Source organism: Tachypleus tridentatus, chromosome 4 (genome assembly GCF_004210375.1).
Source record: "Tachypleus tridentatus isolate NWPU-2018 chromosome 4, ASM421037v1, whole genome shotgun sequence".
Taxonomy (NCBI): Eukaryota; Metazoa; Arthropoda; class Merostomata; order Xiphosura; family Limulidae; genus Tachypleus; species Tachypleus tridentatus.
This window is the reverse complement of record NC_134828.1, coordinates 105,291,431-105,307,602: the sequence shown is the minus strand read 5'-3', so window position 1 is coordinate 105,307,602 and position 16,172 is coordinate 105,291,431. Positions and strand designations below refer to the sequence as shown.

Here is a 16,172-nt window from a genome sequence, read left to right as displayed (position 1 = left end):
GTTATTAGGTTAATATTAGTTGTTTTATCTTCTGTTGCCAAGAGCTAGAGGTTCTTACACCAACATCCAACATAAAGCTGGCCATGAGTAAAGTGTGGGCTTTGTAGGTTGACACCAACAACCTTGATGGACAACCCCTATCTTATTTTAAACTTAAATAATTTCTGAATGAAGGTATTTGCTGTTATGTCACAAGTGATTTTGATAAAAAATGAAGTTCTTTAATCAGTGCAGGCTTTAAATTAAAAAATTAAATATTTTCCAGTTTTGTTATTCATATATTTAATTTTATATTTACAGTACAATATTAATCTATACTTTTGTTACGAGGCAACATAACAAAAGCTATTGCAAGAAAGCACCATTACCAAAACACACTGGGTTTTCTATGTATTAAGTATTGTTATATGAATGAAAGTACCCAGTTATGCTCAGGTTATTAGATCACAATATTTTTATGTGACAGAGGTAGAATAGCCACTGTCCCAAGGTATATGGGCACCCTTGTATGAAGTGTATAGGTTATACATGACTCTCAGTGCTTGCAGGTTGGTATGGGCCCCAACTCATAATAAAGTGGTGTGGCCCCTCAAAACACGTCCAGTCCATCTCTGCAACAGGACTATGTTATTACTGATATTTTGAACCTATTTTAGTATAAAAGTATAACAAATATACTTTTCTTGCCGAGCAACATGACATAGAAGACATCTTAACAAAAACCTATTACCTTTTGTATGTATTAGAGGTTGTTATATAACAAACCACAAATGTATGTGCTAAAAGGAACACCAAGACAGACAGGTTTTAATTGCTGTTTTCGTTACATATGAGAAATGAGACCTGTTGTTAAACTATGTTTCTGAAAAACTTCGCAGAATATTATCAGGAAAGAGCTTTTTTATCATTGATTTTCTCCAAAATGAAAAGCTTCTAAAATTATGTGATATATATTGCACAGCATTTGTAGGAACGATATGAGAAGTACCAAATTTTCATTTTTTAACGAAACATGTCACAATCAAATTTCTCTTCTTAATTTCGTTTGCATATACATATATTGCGAGATCTCATATTAAACCACTTGTCGAATGTACGGTATCAAAGAAACGCAATCGTTTCTTCGCAGACCGTTTTCAAACTTCCAAAGTACATACTCCTCGTGCACTTGGAACTGATATTTCCGATAGAAATAGCAGGTTTTCTCGATTCTAGCCTTAGAAAAATTAATTTTGAAGGTAATGAGGCAAAATTTAAAGTGTTGTGTGAGTGGTTGAGTTGGAACCAATTCCTGATAAATCAGACTGTTTCCTTAAAGCATGGCCATCATCTTCTTATTTCTGAATTTTGATTGAAATTATAAATGAACGTGCAACAAGCGTGATGTTTCTGAAGTCGCCTTGATCAGTCAGACATGTGTTATCACTAATCATTCTGATGGCTTTTGTTTAATAACTTTTATCGAATGTTTTCGGTCTCATACTATTTAACTATGCTTTCCCCGTCACGAATGAACAGTTAAAATTGTTATTTTAAACTGAAAAGCTGGAAATAACGAGCAGATAGATTAAGAAGCTTTACCGAAAATTCAAGCTATGACAATGGTCTTAATTAATGAACGATATGTTTCTGACTTAAAAGAAACTTAATTTTCGGTTCTGTTCTTTGTCTATTTCGAGGAAGAAATCCTTTCTATCAGTCATTCCATTATGATTTCCGTTCCGTTCTTGGTTACTAACCAAATGAACTTTAGCTCGACAATTAGAAAAAATAGAAAGTTCCCTTCAGTGACTGTCTTTTATAATCATACAATTTGGTATTGTTTCGCAACTAGAAATCACGCAAACCACTTCCACTGTTGCTAGTTTCTTCTTCCATATTCCTAAATTTTAACATACAACACAGATTTGACACATGAAAGTTCTCTTATTCTTCTTTATTTTTACCTAGCTAAACGTGATTCATATTTTAAGAGCGTGCAGGTATCATGTTTCATAACGTGCTCAAAAAATGTGTTTACTGACACAATCGACAAACTAAGAAAAATATTGGTATCAAGAGGAACACCTAAACAGTTTATATTTGTTCATGTTACTTCTATAAAGTGAGGCTTGTTTTTAGAAAATCGGCCTTCGTAGAATAAAACATACTATTTTTTCGCTGATTTTGTCATAAAGGATATCACCTAAAAGTATACTACATTTCTAGCTCACATCTTTTCTTACGTTTAGAGAGATCGCAGTTATTATATTTTTATAGTAAAACATGTAATAATAAAAGTTATGTTGTTCATCCCATAAGAAGAAAAGTTTTCGCTTTTAAAATTTTCCTTTAAATGAAATCCTATGTTAATGGTCCATTTTGAACCTAAAATACAAGTACCGGAAAATTTCTTGACAACGTGAGTCACGTCAACGTAAGAATGAAAAGAGGCAAAATATCAGTGATTCTGTCAGGAGTGGGATTCCCGAAAAACCCACGAACGCAGCGCCTTAGACCGCTCGGCCACCGGATCTGCGACCTGAGAATGTCTCACTAAATGTTCGCAGCGCCTTAGACCGAACTCGGCCATCCTGATCTAGAAATCCAAGTTTTTGATTTAAATTTTCATTTTTTCGAATGGTGGCGCCTTTTAAAGTTAAGAACGTGTTATCCATCTCTTTCTGCAACTTTGGCTCTTTAATATTTTTAATTTTTCCGATCTCATCGCTCTGTCCATAAACTACTCAGCTAGCATTTAAACCACATATGACGAGAGACAAAACCACCATAAGACCCTCAACAGATAGAAACTCAAAGTATCGAACAAACAGAAAGCGTTAGTTACTTTACCGTAAATGAAAATAAAACAATCGACTTAGTCAATTGATGATCGTAATTTTCAAGAAATGCGAATGAAAACTTCCTAACAAAGCGTTCCTATATTTTTCGATTTCGCGACGTTTATATGATGCAAATATAATATTTTATAATAAATTTCTGGTGTGTATACTCCATAATAACCGAAAACAAAATTATTATCTTTTACTATTCTAGCAAGAACAACATAAGATCTTTCATCTCTTTAACAGTTCTTTAAATCAAACTAAAAGTTGATTAGGAAAGTTATACTTTCCACTTTGTCTTTTGTAAAAATTTATCCGATTTACTTAGGTTTACTAACTCAATTAACCTGTCTAAAACGTCAAAGGTATGAATGTATAATACGGTTGCGAACTGGACATTTTCTGAGATAATTTTCAAAAGGTGCTTTCATATGTTTAAACGAATGTTTTAAACATGTACGATCACTGAAAGTGACTTATTTTTACCATATTTCTCATAAAGCCTTTGCTGTGCTGCATAATCATCGTTAAATGCATATTTCAACATAAACGTTCTCTTATTCTTCATATTTTCGCTAGATAAAAAAGGTGTTTATTCACCCAAACAACACAATTGTATGTGCTAAGAAAAACACCAAGACAGACAGGTTTTATTTGCTGTTCTCGTTACATATGAGAAATGAGACCTGTTGTTAAACTTTGTTTCTGAGAAAGCTTCGCAGAATATTATGAGGAAACAGCTTTTTTATCATTGATTTTCTCCAAAATGAAAAGCTTCTAAAATTATGTGATATATCTTGCACAGCTTTTTTAGGAACGATCTGAGAAGTACCAAATTTTCATTTTTTAACGAAACATGTCACAATCAAATTTCTCTTCTTAATTTCGTTTGCATATACATATATAGCGAGATCTCATTTTAAACCACTTGTCGAATGTACGGCATCAAAGAAAAGCAATCGTTTCTTTGCAGGCCGTTTTCAAACGTCCAAAGTACATATTCCTCGTACACTTGGAACTGATATTTACGATACAAATAGCAGGTAGCCTAAGAAAAATTAATTTTGAAGGTAATGAGGCAAAATTTAAAGTGTTGTGTGAGTGGTTGAGTTGGAACCAATTCCTGATAAATCAGACTGCTTCCTTCACGCATGGCCATCATCTTCTTATTTCTGAATTTTGATTGAAATTTTAAATGAACGTGCAACAAGCGTGATGTTTCTGAAGTCGCATTGATCAGTCAGACATGTGTTATCACTATTCATCTTGATGGCTTTTGTTTAATAACTTTTTTCGAATGTTTTCGGTCTCATACTATTTAACTATGCTTTCCACGTCACGAATGAACAGTTCCAATTGTTATTTTAAACTGAAAAACTGGAAATAACGACGGCAGATAGATTAAGAAGCTTTACCGAAAATGCAAGCTATGAAAATGGTCTTAATCAATGAACGATATGTTTCTGACTTAAAAGAAACTTGAATCTCGGTTCTCTTCTTTGTCCATTCCGAGGAAGAAATCCTTTCTATCAGTTATTCCATTATGATTTCCGTTCCGTTCTTGGTTACTAACCAAATGAACTTTAGCTCGACAATTAGAAAAATAGAAAGTTCCCTTCCGTGACTGTCTTTTATAATCAATAATTTGGTGTTGTTTCGAAACTAGAAATCACGGGAACCACTTCCACTGTTGCTAGTTTCTTCTTCCATATTCCTAAATTTTAACATACAACACAGATTTGACAAATAAAAGTTCTCTTATTCTTCTTTATTTTTACCTAGCTAAACGTGATTCATATTTTAAGGGAGTGCAGGTATCATGTTTCATAACGTGCTCAAAAAATGTGTTCACTGACACGATCGACAAACTAAGAAAAATATTGGTATCAAGAGGAACACCTAAACAGTTTATATTTGTTCATGTTACTTCTATAAAGTGAGGCTTGTTTTTAGAAAATCGGCCTTCGTAGAATAAAACATACTATTTTTTCCCTGATTGTGTCATAAAGGATATCACCTAAAAGTATACTACATTTCTAGCTCACATCTTTTCTTACGTTGTAGAGAGATCGCAGTTATTATATTTTTATAGTAAAACATGTAATAATAAAAGTTATGTTGTTCATCCATAAGTAGAAAAGTTTTCGCTTTTAACATTTTCCTTTAAATGAAATCATATGTTAATGGTCCATTTTGAACCTAAAATACAAGTACCGGAAAATTTCTTGACAACGTGAGTCACGTCAACGTACGAATGAAAAGAGGCAAAATATCAGCGATTCTGTCAGGAGTGGGATTCGAACCCACGCCCGGAAGACCGGACTGCGACCTGAACGCAGCTTTTTTTTTTTTTTTCTCTTTATTTATCCCACCTCAACGAGGGGGTATACACAGAAATACAACAAATAAAACACAAGTTAATGAATTAGCATGTAACAATAACTCTATAGATTACCATGCTGAAAATTACCACAAAGTTAATAAAATTAAGGAAAAAGAAATAAAAGAGGTAATTGGAACAGCAGGTAATCCAACAAACATTATAATGAACATTAACAAACAAGAAATCAATGGATCTTGCATTGGTAACAAAAATATAATGAAATAACAACTTATCTTAACAACGTACACAAGAAATAACCTTGGGCACCTTGGGTTACCAAGCTACCAACATAAGAATACACAGAATAAAAAACATTTAATGAGTTATGTAACAAAGATCTATGATAATGAAGATATATATGTCTCCGTACACGCACTTTAAACATGGAAATTAAATGAATGACGCGATTTCGTGCCAAAGAAACTGAACGAGCAGAACATATAAACTGACGTGCCAAACTTGTAATTAAACGGAATATGTTCCAGCATCTCCTGGGTAACGAAGGATGAGATCCCACTAAGAGGCATCTCCTCCATACCCAGTTTGATATGGGACATCCAAAATAAAATGCCAATAATTTATATACATATGACCACAAGGGCTGTACAAAAGGACATTGGAAAAACAGATGGTCTATGGTTTCCGGCGCCTGGGAACAGAAAGTGCACAACCCTGTGGGATGTCTGTCCATATGTATCAGCTTGACATTTGTGGTAATCGCCCGCAACCAGAGTAAATAATCCACATCACAAACAAAAAAACCCACAAAAGAAGAATAAGCGTTTTTTTACGAATGCGTTTCCAGTCTCCAGGAGGAACAATATCCCCCAGTAGAATGGAGCAGGGAAATTAGTAGCGAGTGAAAACTGTAAATATCCCACCAGTTGCCGCACAGATAAACCTTGAAAATGAACTCGATTATCGGAGTGGTCCAGAAAATATAAATCCACAACACATGTGGACGACGGAAGAGGAGCCGGCTGGGTAGACAAAATCGGCAACCACTCCACAGGCAACGCCTCCTTGAGCATATGAAAATGTGAAAAATTGTGCGGGCATTGGCCAACGGGTCAGCGTCCGTACACATTTCAATCACTGCCCCACCGGAAGAAAAGCAGGGAGCACCTCGTACATTAAATGGCGGACCTGAACCAAACCTGCGTTAATAAATTCAGGAAAATGAAATGTTCGGTGGCGAACATCAACAATAGCCGGATTGAAAAACAAAGGTTCATCAAAATTTGGGGAAAGAGGAGCTGGGACAATCCCTTTATCCCCAAGAAGAACCTTCCAGGCATGAAACATTTCCTGAATATAGAAAGGTAACGATTTCACAAAACGTGGCAAAATACGGCATTGAAGAATCCGAAAGCTTAAAGAGAGATTACCATAACAAGAAAAAAATCCAGAAAGAAGTTGTCGCAAGGTGGAAGGACAAGAAGCATCCAAACAACGCTGCAACAACTTCAAACGGAATGCGAGTTTACGAGTGTTAACATCAACCAAGTTGATACCTCCACAATCATAACTCCGAATCAGAATACCGTATGCCACTTTATGTATACCTCCCCGCCAAATAAAATCCAGTATACATTTGCGAAATCTAGCCTCAAACTGTCTTGGCAACGGGAGTATATTCAACGGGTACCATAACACCGATGCCACCAAGGAGTTCACCACAAGAGATTTACCCTTTAGCGACAAAGAACGAAATCGCCACGACACCAAGACACGAGATACCCTGCGCAATACACCCTGCCACGTATCTTGCAGCATGACATCGAAATTAGAGTGGAAAACTATTCCCAAAATCCGAATAGGATCCTGGGAAATTCTCAACTCACCAAGGACGAAGTCTGCAGAAGAGGCCAAACACCCAACCCACAAACCCTGACTCTTGGTCCAGTTGATCTTCCCACCAGTAGCTTTGCCAAAAGTTTGGCAGACATCCAACACATGCGGCAAAGATTCGGCGTCTCGTAAGGTTAAGGTGGTATCATCAGCATGCTGATAAGTAAGTGAAGGCGTGGTGAGTAGCACATCACCACCAATACCAGTAATATGTACATTATGGACTAACATATTTCGTAACGGTTCGACACTGAGAACGTAAAGTAGAGCAGACATGGGGCATCCTTGACGAATACCCCGAGTAATAGCAAAATCATTAGTGAGAAATCCATTAAACTTTACACAACTAGAAATAGAAGTATAGCAAAGACGAACCCAATGAACAAAAGTAGAACCAAAACCCATACGCAGAAGAAGTTGAAATAGATAGTCATAGGCCACCCGATCAAAGGCTTGCATCTGATCGAGCTTCAAAAAAGATTCCACCCTGGCCGGTACGTGCTAAAGACTGCAATAACAAAACGAGTGTTAACGGAGTATCAGCAACGTCCCGTCCAGGTATACACCCGGATTGGTCATCTGAAACTAAACTGGAGATCACAGACGAAAGGCGACGAGCCAGCACTTTGGCCAAAAGCTTATAGTCAGTACAAAGCAATGTCAAAGGCCGGCTGTTAGCCGCCAACCGTCGATCCCCTCCTTTCGGGATAGGAACAATTACCCCAGAACACATTGTACGGAGCAACTGTGGAGAGTGGAACAGTTGAGACAAGACAGATAAAAAGTCGTCAACAAAAAGAGGGAGAAAATATTTGAAAAATTCGGAGGTAAAACCATCCAAACCAGGAGATTTGCCCAGCGGTAAACTGTCTAAAGCAGCGATAACTTCCGGAACCGTGAATGGAGCATCACAAATATTAGCTTGTTCACTGGAAAGAGTTCGATCAACAAATGAGAGAACTAAATCTATGTCTGCCTGCAGAACGATATCCTTAGAGTACAGTGCGGAATAATACTGATGTAAAACAGCAGCGATATCTTCCACACCGGACACCTCCACACCCCTATCAGTGAGCATGGATCGAAACTCAATTCTGCTTTGACGGACCTTTTCCATACGAAGAAAGTAAGACGTAGATCTCTCACCCTCCTCAAACCAACGAATATGAGATCGAATCCTCGCCCCTCTATGGTATCGTGATCCAAAGTCTCCAATGCATCTTCAAGTTCATACAATTTGACCTTAGACCTACCAGGGAAACGGGACAGTTTTCGAAGCTCACGATTGATGGACGACTCAAGCTGACATTTGCGAGAACGGGATGCCCGCGCACGAAGAATCGAATAACGCTCGGTAAGTAAACGGAACGCGCATTTCAATTGTTCATACCATTTAATTTTATCAGTCCCATAGACTGACCAACTACGACTTCTGGCGATCAACAGCTTAATGGCTTTCACATATTCGGCATCCCTCAATAACTGGTTATTGAAGTGCCAGAAATTAGGTCCTCTGACAATTGGTCGCAGAGTAAGGTCGAAGCCCAATAAAGCGTGATCTGTAGCAGGAAACCACAACGTACGGAAACGTTGGACAGTCCCCTGCAAGGTAGAAGAAAGCAAAACCCTGTCAATACGAGACGACATCATCTCACCATTAACAAAACGCTTCCATGTGAAACCAGGTGTAGTCGGCGATATGAGTGAATGCGCATCAAGCAAATCAAACCTATTAAGAAACTGGACAAAAGCCGAACGGCTGGCGTCACGGTAGAAACGGACCGGAAATCGATCGCGTGCCACATCCACCACACAATTAAAATCTCCCACAACAAGCAATCCCGTGCAACCATCCAAACAATACTCCAAGTTTTGGAAAAATTCCCGTCGCTCGGAGATATCGCGAGGAGCGTACACAGATGATAACAGATAAGACAAAGACTCGAAACTGAATTTGACTGTCAGAACCCTACCCACCCCATCAGAAGAAACGAATGTAACATTATCACACAAAAAACTGCTTTATCAAGATGGCAACCCCTTGTCGGCCAGAAGTAGAATTATTAAAAAAAACTACACCTGGCCAAAATTTCAGAACGACATCATAAAAAATTATCAGTGAAAAACGTTTCCTGTAAACAAACAACATCAAAATTAGTAACAAAGTAATCCAGGTAATAAGCCAGCTTACTAACATTACGCAACCCATTACAATTCAAAACTCCCACCCTTAGTAAATGTACCATGCTAAAGAGAAAGTAAAGGTACAAGAATTGAAAGGAAACTGTCACAAACACAAAAATAACAAGAATAAATGTAAAGATCTAAGCAAATATGCACAAAGTTCAAATAACAATAAATGACAGTCTTACACGAACTGAAACAAACAAACTGTCACAAAAAACACATTTAAGGCTGCGACACCGCCTTCGCCTTCGCCCGAGATATCCGTAGTATTGGCACGTCCGACACCCGTTTTCGTCCACTGCCCTTCTTCGAAGTGTCACCAGGAGACATTGCCACCACACTAGCATACCTCCAACGACGAGGAAGAGGCACCTCCACATCGCCGGCGGTACTCACACCACTAACCGGAAGTGGCGGGAAGTGACGATCAAAATTGCGACTTGCAGCAGGGGTGACTACTTGCCCGTTCCCTGGCCCCACCAGAAACCGTCGATCGTCGGGCAGAAACATCGGCCACCACCCGATGGGTAGCTGCAGCCTTCTTTGAAAGGGGAACCTCCGAATCAACGCGTGGACAAACAGAAATGGTGTCAACATCATGAGGCACTGCACGAGAGGGAGCAGCCGTGTCTACTTCAGCGGCGTCACGAGAAGTAGTAGGCGTGGCCACTTCAGCGTCGTCACTAGAGGAAGTTCGAGGAACAACAAGCTTGGGACAACGTTGACGGACGTGTCCCTGCATATGACAATGTCGGCATATAAACTGGGGGCAATCTCGATATAGATGATCCGCCCCAAACATAAATTACATACTTTTGACTGACGATCATGCTTCACTTTTACCATTACCGCCTTGCCCAAAGGATCAAAACTTTACTACGTACGGCAAAGAGATACACTTCTCACTAAACACACACGAACATGGCGTATACCTAAGTATATGCCCTGGTCCCTCTTCCACACAATAGGGCTTTTCACCTCACAATCATAATCTTTAAGTTTATTTAGAATAATATCATCGTCGATATATTCGGGTACGTCCATAAATGACACAGTAATAGTACGTTTAGTGACACCATTAGCCGAACAGTGCACACCATTTACAGTTAGACCAGCATCTATAGCCAGGTCCACATCGTCGGGAAGAACAAAAGTTACCTCATATCCACCCGGGCGAGGAACTACGGCAGTGACCGAAGCAGCACCAAACGTAGAAATAACAGAATGGATAACGTCCCCATGGCTTGAAGTTGTCGTTTCCACAAAAACTGTACGACGCATAACTTCCATGACCTTCTTGGTTGATGAAGACATCGTCAAACAACTTGGAAAAATAAAAAATCTAGCAAAAAAAAAAGAACTACACGCTCACTAGGCTTAGCTGTTAAATTTACACTAAGGCAATGAGGAGCTCGAAAAACACGTCTGTACTCGTTGACGAGAACCGGCGCTTTCCTTTTTTGTTTATAATCATACAATTTGGTATTGTTTCGAAACTAGAAATCACGCTAACCACTTCCACTGTTGCTAGTTTCTTCTTCCATATTCCTAAATTTTAACATACAACACAGATTTGACAAATAAAAGTTCTCTTATTCTTCTTTATTTTTACCTAGCTAAACGTGATTCATATTTTAAAAGAGTGCAGGTATCATGTTTCATAACGTGCTCAAAAAATGTGTTCACTGACACGATCGACAAACTAAGAAAAATATTGGTATCAAGAGGAACACCTAAACAGTTTATATTTGTTCATGTTACTTCTATAAAGTGAGGCTTGTTTATAGAAAATCGGCCTTCGTAGAATAAAACATACTATTTTTTCGCTGATTGTGTCATAAAGGAAATCACCTAAAAGTATACTACATTTCTAGCTCACATCTTTTCTTACGTTGTAGAGAGATCGCACTTATTATATTTTTATAGTAAAACATGTAATAATAAAAGTTATGTTGTTCATCCCATAAGAAGAAAAGTTTTCGCTTTTAAAATTTTCCTTTAAATGAAATCCTATGTTAATGGTCCATTTTGAACCTAAAATACAAGCACCGGAAAATTTCTTGACAACGTGAGTCACGTCAACGTAAGAATGAAAAGAGGCAAAATATCAGTGATTCTGTCAGGAGTGGGATTCGAACCCACGCCCGGAAAACCGGACTGCGACCTGAACGCAGCGCCTTAGACCGCTCGGCCATCCTGACGTATTTTTTATTTAAATTTTCATTTTCTCGAATGGTGGCGACTTTTAAAGTTAAGAACGTGTTATCCATCTTTTTTTCAATCTTTGGCTCTTTAATATTTTTCATTTTTCCGATCTCATCGCTCTGTCCATAAACTACTCAGCTAGCATTTAAACCACACATGACGAGAGAACCACCATAAGACCCTCAACAGATAGAAACTCAAAGTATCGAACAAAGAGAAAGCGTAAGTTACTTTACCGTAAATGAAAATAAAAGAATCGACTTAGTCAATTGATGATCGTAATTTTCAAGAAATGCGAATGAAAACTTCCTAACAAAGCGTTCCTATATTTTTCGATTTCGCGACGTTTATATGATGCAAATATAATATTTTATAATAATTTTCTGGTGTGTATACTCCATAATAACCGAAAACAAAATTATTATCTTTTACTATTCTAGCAAGAACAACATAAGATCTTTCATCTCTTTAACAGTTCTTTAAATCAAACTAAAAGTTGATTAGGAAAGTTATACTTTCCACTTTGTCTTTGTAAAATTTATCCGATTTACTTAGGTTTACTAACACAATTAACCTGTCTAAAACGTCAAAGGTACGAATGTATAATACGGTTGCGAACTGGACATTTTCTGAGATAATTTTCAAAAGGTGCTTTCATATGTTTAAACGAATAGGTTAAACATGTACGATCTTACTGAATGTGACTTATTTTTACCATATTTCTCATGAAACCTTTACTGTGCTGCATAATCATCGTTAAATGCATATTTCTACATAAACTTTCTATTATTCTTCATATTTTCGCTAGATAAAAAAGGTGTTTATTCACCCAAACAACACAAATGTATGTGCTAAGAGGAACACCAAGACAGACAGGTTTTATTTGCTGTTCTCGTTACATATGAGAAATGAGACCTGTTGTTAAACTTTGTTTCTGAGAAAGCTTCGCAGAATATTATGAAGAAACAGCTTTCTTATCATTGATTTTCTCCAAAATGAAAAGCTTCTAAAATTATGTGATATATCTTGCACAGCTTTTTTAGGAACGATCTGAGAAGTACCAAATTTTCATTTTTGAACGAAACATGTCACAATCAAATTTCTCTTCTTAATTTCGTTTGCATATACATATATAGCGAGATCTCATTTTAAACCACTTGTCGAATGTACGGCATCAAAGAAAAGCAATCGTTTCTTTGCAGGCCGTTTTCAAACGTCCAAAGTACATATTCCTCGTACACTTGGAACTGATATTTCCGATACAAATAGCAGGTAGCCTAAGAAAAATTAATTTTGAAGGTAATGAGGCAAAATTTAAAGTGTTGTGTGAGTGGTTGAGTTGGAACCAATTCCTGATAAATCAGACTGCTTCCTTCACGCATGGCCATCATCTTCTTATTTCTGAATTTTGATTGAAATTTTAAATGAACGTGCAACAAGCGTGATGTTTCTGAAGTCGCATTGATCAGTCAGACATGTGTTATCACTATTCATCTTGATGGCTTTTGTTTAATAACTTTTTTCGAATGTTTTCGGTCTCATACTATTTAACTATGCTTTCCACGTCACGAATGAACAGTTCCAATTGTTATTTTAAACTGAAAAACTGGAAATAACGACGGCAGATAGATTAAGAAGCTTTACCGAAAATGCAAGCTATGAGAATGGTCTTAATCAATGAACGATATGTTTCTGACTTAAAAGAAACTTGAATCTCGGTTCTCTTCTTTGTCCATTTCGAGGAAGAAATCCTTTCTATCAGTCATTCCATTATGATTTCCGTTCCGTTCTTGGTTACTAACCAAATGAACTTTAGCTCGACAATTAGAAAAATAGAAAGTTCCCTTCCGTGACTGTCTTTTATAATCAATAATTTGGTGTTGTTTCGAAACTAGAAATCACGGGAACCACTTCCACTGTTGCTAGTTTCTTCTTCCATATTCCTAAATTTTAACATACAACACAGATTTGACAAATAAAAGTTCTCTTATTCTTCTTTATTTTTACCTAGCTAAACGTGATTCATATTTTAAAGGAGTGCAGGTATCATGTTTCATAACGTGCTCAAAAAATGTGTTCACTGACACGATCGACAAACTAAGAAAAATATTGGTATCAAGAGGAACACCTAAACAGTTTATATTTGTTCATGTTACTTCTATAAAGTGAGGCTTGTTTTAGAAAATCGGCCTTCGTAGAATAAAACATACTATTTTTTCCCTGATTGTGTCATAAAGGATATCACCTAAAAGTATACTACATTTCTAGCTCACATCTTTTCTTACGTTGTAGAGATCGCAGTTATTATATTTTTATAGTAAAACATGTAATAATAAAAGTTATGTTGTTCATCCATAAGTAGAAAAGTTTTCGCTTTTAACATTTTCCTTTAAATGAAATCATATGTTAACGGTCAATTTTCAACCTAAAATACAAGTACCGGAAAATTTCTTGACAACGTGAGTCACGCCAACGTACGAATGAAAAGAGGCAAAATATCAGTGATTCTGTCAGGAGTGGGATTCGAACCCACGCCCGGAAGACCGGACTGCGACCTTAACGCAGCGCCTTAGACCGCTCGGCCATCCTGACGTATTTTTTTATTTAAATTTTAATTTTACTAAACTAAACTAAACTACCGTGGCAGGGGTTCAGTTTAGAGAGAGAGAAATTAGAAAAATTCTCTCTCCAACTGGGATGTTCAGCAACTTTGTAGTTCCTCTTCGTCCCCTTTCGTGGATTGTTATTAAGATTAAGTGGTGGTTTTTTTTTATTATTATTATTATTTTAATAAATTAATTATCGTTATTATTCTTGACTTTTTGGGTGGAGAATGTCTCACTAAATGTTCATTTGGGTGGAGGCAAAGGCAGCAGTGGAAAGAAAGGACGGGACCTGTCCCGAAAAGAAAAAAGTTGGGCAGATGTGAACGTGAATGTAATTCATTCAAATTAAGATCAAATTAAACGGCCGATTCTGTGTCTGTCAAAAATGTTGCCTAGGCTGGGATCTAGAAATCCAATGCCTGAAGATTTTGATGTGGGGGGAAACGGGAGTGCCCCGAGAAAACCCACTTTCACACTTTTTAATTTTTTCGAATGGTGGCGCCTTTTAAAGTTATGAACGTGTTATCCATCTCTTTCTGCAACTTTGGCTCTTTAATATTTTTAATTTTTCCGATCTCATCGCTCTGTCCATAAACTACTCAGCTAGCATTTAAACCACACATGACGAGAGACAAAACCACCATAAGACCCTCAACAGATAGAAACTCAAAGTATCGAACAAACAGAAAGCGTAAGTTACTTTACCGTAAATGAAAATAAAACAATCGACTTAGTCAATTGATGATCGTAATTTTCAAGAAATGCGAATGAAAACTTCCTAACAAAGCGTTCCTATATTTTTCGATTTCGCGACGTTTATATGATGCAAATATAATATTTTATAATAAATTTCTGGTGTGTATACTCCATAATAACCGAAAACAAAATTATTATCTTTTACTATTCTAGCAAGAACAACATAAGATCTTTCATCTCTTTAACAGTTCTTTAAATCAAACTAAAGTTGATTAGGAAAGTTATACTTTCCACTTTGTCTTTGTAAAATTTATCCGATTTACTTAGGTTTACTAACTCAATTAACCTGTCTAAAACGTCAAAGGTATGAATGTATAATACGGTTGCGAACTGGACATTTTCTGAGATAATTTTCAAAGGTGCTTTCATATGTTTAAACGAATAGGTTAAACATGTACGATCTTACTGAATGTGACTTATTTTTACCATATTTCTCATGAAACCTTTACTGTGCTGCATAATCATCGTTAAATGCATATTTCTACATAAACTTTCTATTATTCTTCATATTTTCGCTAGAGAAAAAAAAGGTGTTTATTCACCCAAACAACACAAATGTATGTGCTAAGAGGAACACCAAGACAGACAGGTTTTATTTGCTGTTCTCGTTACATATGAGAAATGAGACCTGTTGTTAAACTTTGTTTCTGAGAAAGCTTCGCAGAATATTATGAGGAAACAGCTTTTTTATCATTGATTTTCTCCAAAATGAAAAGCTTCTAAAATTATGTGATATATCTTGCACAGCTTTTTTAGGAACGATCTAAAAAGTACCAAATTTTCATTTTTTAACGAAACATGTCACAATCAAATTTCTCTTCTTAATTTCGTTTGCATATACATATATAGCGAGATCTCATTTTAAACCACTTGTCGAATGTACGGCATCAAAGAAAAGCAATCGTTTCTTTGCAGGCCGTTTTCAAACGTTCAAAGTACATATTCCTCGTACACTTGGAACTGATATTTCCGATACAAATAGCAGATTTTCTCGATTCTAGCCTTAGAAAAATTAATTTTTGAAGGTAATGAGGCAAAATTTAAAGTGTTGTGTGAGTGGTTGAATTGGAACCAATTCCTGATAAATCAGACTGCTTCCTTCACGCATGGCCATCATCTTCTTATTTCTGAATTTCGATTGAAATTTTAAATGAACGTCCAACAAGCGTGATGTTTCTCAAGTCGCATTGATCAGTCAGACATGTGTTATCACTATTCATCCTGATGGCTTTTGTTTAATAACTTTTTTTCGAATGTTTTCGGTCTCATACTATTTAACTATGCTTTCCCCGTCACGAATGAACAGTTCCAATTGTTATTTTAAACTGAAAAGCTGGAAATAACGACGGCAGATAGATT

At 36.7% G+C, this 16,172-nt stretch overlaps 2 non-coding genes across 2 annotated transcripts; both read right to left on the bottom strand.

Annotated features, from left to right (window-relative positions):
- Positions 1-11,363: 11,363 nt before the first annotated feature.
- Positions 11,364-11,447, bottom strand: TRNAL-CAG (transfer RNA leucine (anticodon CAG)). Its single transcript has one exon. It is a non-coding gene; the product is annotated as a tRNA-Leu (tRNA).
- Positions 11,448-13,959: 2,512 nt separating this feature from the next.
- On the bottom strand, positions 13,960-14,043 carry TRNAL-AAG (transfer RNA leucine (anticodon AAG)). Its single transcript has one exon. It is a non-coding gene; the product is annotated as a tRNA-Leu (tRNA).
- Positions 14,044-16,172: the final 2,129 nt, after the last annotated feature.